A 4,472-nucleotide genomic window follows, 5' to 3' on the forward strand; every position below is an offset into this window, starting at 1 on the left:
GTGCTGTGCTGCTTCGACACACACACCCAGGAGAGAGAGAAAACCGCGCATTTTCAGTCGTGCCCAGCAAAGGTGATAGCAAGCGCAAAATATTAAGTGTGAAGGTGCTTAGTTTTGTGTTTGCTTGTAAAGTATTTTTAAAAAGCAAAGTTTCATCAGTGACAGTGGGTATTGTTACCTCTTTCTTAGGGGTTCGTCCTGCGCTGCTGGGGTGGCACAGAAAAGCTCAGGGCTGCACTCTTTCACCTCAGTAAATCCCCCCAAAACTCAGGAGAAGACAGTTTCACGTTGTTATGGCTTCAGAACCCCAACCCTTGGCATTACTATGGAGACCAATATGGGGCTCAGTGAGGTGCAAAATTAACTTGCATTCTTGAAACTACATTGAATAATTTTAATTTACACCACCAGCTGCCTCTGTATTATTGTTTCTTTTGGATACAGTTATAAACATCTTACTGTCAGAAGATGATTCACTGAAAGTCAATCAGCAGGCCAAAATGCTAACAGTTCCCACTGCAGATTGCTGGACCGTAGTCGCCCCTGTGAGGCAGGGCCCGAGTCTCATCGCCGCCTGGTCTCGTGTCCTTGGAGAGCAGATCGGCGTGCAATGATGTTTAAGTGTGCACACAGATTATTAATTTTACGTGAGAAGTTCTATGTGTGACGTATGTTTTATTACTGCTCAGCTCCGAGCACTTAAAAACATGTTCTGCAATACAATTACTTACACTTAAACAGTGCTTTTTTTTGGACACTCCACTCAAAGCACTTTACAGGTAATAGGGACTCCCCTCCACCACCACCAATGCACAGCCCCCACCTGGATGATGTGATGGCAGCCTGTGTGAAGACAGATACAGGTCCTGTTCTGGGTCCTACAAGGCTCATCCCAGCGAGTTCAGACATGGTGCACAGGATTTGCACTGGCGTCTACCCAGCTGTTTCCAAAGTGTGCTGTCAACTGCAGAGACGCCGCACGAAAGCAGAACCCTGCGTGCTCGTGTTCTCAGTTTTGGACAGGACAGGCCTCCGTTCCTGTACGCCCCCTCTCTGTGATCCTCCTGGTATTTGAGTGCCAGCAGTACCCCGTCTCGCACGTGTTTCCTATGAAGCCCCTCCAGCAATTAAACCAGCGCCCTGGAGGAGAGAGTAGAGAGTCACCGAGAGAGTTGGCACCAATCAGCTGAGAGCCTCCGCTGTCTTCCCTGTACCACGAGTAGCTCCTGCCAGGGCTTCAGCCTAGTCTAAAAAAAGCCCACACAGAGCAGCAAGAATAGAAGGAGTAGTAACCTACTTCTAACAGAGCGAAGTAGGGCAGTGTGCTCCCAGGAGGACAGGAGCTCGTGCTGCTGCCTCTCTCCCGTCTCTCTCTCAGCTCCTGTCCTGCCTGCCTGCTCCGTAGCCCTTCGGAGTCCTTCCTCCTCTTCCCAGAGGTCTGTTTAGGGACCATCGCACCTTGGGCAGTTCGGACAGAACAGTGTCATTACACAGTCACAACCACCCCCTGCCCCACGCCACTCAAAACACACTCACTCACAATCACTCACACAGATTCACACTCACTATCACTCAATCACCCACTGATTCACTCTCACTATCACTAAGTCACACACTGACTCACACTCACAATCACTCACACACTCATTCACTCTCACAATCACTCACTCACTCACACACTGATTCACTCTCACAATCACTAACTCGCACACCAGTTCACACTCACTGACGCACTGGTTCACACTAACTCACACCGACAATCCCTGACCCGCACACTGAATGGATGTAGTTATCACAAGCGCACATGTTCAAACTTTAACACCAGGGATTAATACCTTCCCTTGAACTGAGGACACACTGTTCATGGAATAAAAGTGCAACATTTTGGTCACTCCATTTACTTCCTGTTGACCTGACTGAGGTGTGGGAAATAACCTGTTGCTGACAGCAGCAGAGTATGATTAATACACTGTAAAGTAAATAAACTCATTTCTACCATCGTCTATTTACTTTACAGGCTGCAGGATACACACCCAGGACAGTCCACACAAGAGGATTTCTTTTCTCTGTGTCCACGAATGTTTTCCGAGCAGCCTCACGAGCGCTGTGTTGAGCGCGGCTCTCTCGGTGGGGGGGCGGCGGCGCTGTGGTGGCCCCCGGGGCAGGCGTCCCGATCCTGAAGAGGGCCTGGAAGCGGCAAGCAGACGGGATTGTGCTGGAAGGCCGGGGCGCACACCGGTCATCTCGTCCGGGTGGAAGCCCTTCCATGGGAAAAATCCCCTCTCTCAGCTTTCTGCCAAATACCCTCGCGGGAGAGACAAAAGGGAGGTAATCGCCAGCGGGATTTGGGGGGACAATGGCCCCGCTTTGTGTCGGGGACAGAACAGAGGATGTGCAGGCACAGCGCTGGCCCGTCCTGTCCGGGGGAGGGAAGTTCCAGAAAGGCCCGAGTCAGCAGGCAATCCTGCTAACAGCGCAGGCTGCGGCCCGCGGGCCCGGGACACACACACGCGCGCGCGCGCATGGCGGGGGGGGGCTGCCGGGGGGCCGTGGGGGGGCGTGTGCCCACGGCAGGGGGGAGCCGGTCCGCACTCAGCCCAGACGCTCACAATCCTCAGCTCCCCCGTCCTCCTCTCATGCCTTGAGGCCTTGTGGGGGGGAGCCCTGGCGACCAGCCCAGACGCCCAGGGGAGCTCCAAACTGTACAGGAAATTCGTGCGTAAAAGGGGCATCAACAGATCGGCCCAGTGCCCCCTGCTCACCTGGGCGCCCACCCAAGCGCCCTCCCTCCCACCTTTGAGCATACGATCGACCCCCCCGACTGATCTCATCCTTTCGTTTCTCGGAGTTCCACACTCCCGCCACCCTTGGCGTAAGGAAGACAAAAAAAAAAACACGCTGCCGCCACCAACGCTGGCGATCCTAGCATCCACCTGCCGGGAGGGGAGTGAAGAAGAGCTGAATGATCTAACAGGAGCCCGCCAGCAGCTCGCGCGCATGAGAGACAAGATAATCGAGGTGTCCCGTTTCTATCACCTTCATCAAAGACGGGAATACCCCAGAATCAGATAGAGGGCCCCGCGTGCATGGTGGCAGTTTGGAGAGCTGCACCCATGGCCCACAATTCATGTTCGCTTGACGACGAGGTAAACACGGGGTGGGGCCATCTAATCGGTCACTCGGAATATCACGTCAATCCTTCAGGTGAGACGGAAAACCGAGGCCCTGACTCTCTGTGGTCATTGACAATCCCAGGGTGTTTCTCGAAAAGAGTAGGGGTGTTACCCTGGTGTCCTGGCAAAATCTCCCCCTGGCCTTCACCAGTCATGGCCTCCTAATAACCCCCCTCTCTGAACTGACTTCATCACTCTGCTCTCCTCCCCACTGAGAGCTAGTGTGTGAGGAGCGGACTGGAGCATCGTCCAGGTGGGGGTACACACTGGTGGGGGTAGAGGGGATCCCCATGACCTGTAAAGAGCTTTGAGTGGAGTGTCTATATAAGTGTTAACAATTATTATTAAGTTTTTTTCCAACTGTGTTTGAAATTCTGGATGAATGCCGGATTTATTACAGACGACATACCTGTACACACGCACACCCTTTGCTGTCAACAGGATTTTTTTTTCTCTGTACGTGAACATCTGAAATCTCCAGAGGAAAGTGCCTTCCACAGTGTCCGCCTCCCCCTGCTCATTGAGGGATGAAGGCAGATCCTGGAGTCGTCATAGCAACCACCCCGTCATCTCTTTTGCCCAAGAATTCGGAATTCCCTTCGTGCTCTAGGTCTGGCTTCAAATCCGAAGCCCGGCATGCCATTTGCCAGGTCCGGCTAAAAGTTCAGGACTTGAGCACGCCCCAGAGAGGGGCTCAGCAGAGCTGAGGCTAAAAACCAGAGGCAAGAAGTTATGATCTTCAAAAATGAAAGAAAGGAAAAGTCAAACAGCTTTGGTAGATGATTGTAAGACAAAACAGAGAGGGTGTGGAGGCAGCAAGGTGACCCCTTATCTGCAGAGGGGCGCAGAAGCAGGCAGTGGGGGCACCCCAGCAAGACAAGAGGCACTTGGGAAAAACACAGGTCAGTCTCCCCTTTTAAGTGTTCCTGAAGGAACATTTCCTAAAGGCTGAGGCACAGAACACAGTACCTCCTCAGCGGTTTGTCATAAAGATGTTGTTCCCAACTCTTTCTATTGCTCTGTCACACTGTTTGTAGTTTGCTTCTTTCTCTCCTTAGACTCTATCATACGGAGTAGAGGAGTACGGATACGGACTGATGATGGGTCCTGACTCGTCCGGGCCTGTTCTGGGGCCTCGGGCTCAGCGCTCCATCACCCCCCTCCCTCCCTCTCCTCTCCCCCTCTCCTGTCCTCTCCCCCTCTCCTCTCACCCTCTCTTCTCCTCTCCTCTCCCCCTCTCCTGTCCTCCCTCCCTCTCCTCTCCCCCTCTCCTCTCACCCTCTCTTCTCCTCTCCTCTC

General features: G+C 53.1%; 1 long non-coding RNA gene across 1 annotated transcript; it reads right to left on the reverse strand.

The window, feature by feature from the left end:
• Window positions 1–678: 678 nt before the first annotated feature.
• LOC107077454 (uncharacterized) lies at window positions 679–2,274 on the reverse strand. Its single transcript, XR_001478472.2, has 3 exons — window positions 2,034–2,274; window positions 1,298–1,458; window positions 679–1,140 (listed from the first exon to the last, which is right to left on the reverse strand). It is a non-coding gene; the product is annotated as an uncharacterized lncRNA (long non-coding RNA).
• Between the last annotated feature and the right edge of the window lie 2,198 nt (window positions 2,275–4,472).

This window comes from Lepisosteus oculatus, chromosome 4 (assembly GCF_040954835.1).
Source record: "Lepisosteus oculatus isolate fLepOcu1 chromosome 4, fLepOcu1.hap2, whole genome shotgun sequence".
In the NCBI taxonomy this organism is placed as follows: Eukaryota; Metazoa; Chordata; class Actinopteri; order Semionotiformes; family Lepisosteidae; genus Lepisosteus; species Lepisosteus oculatus.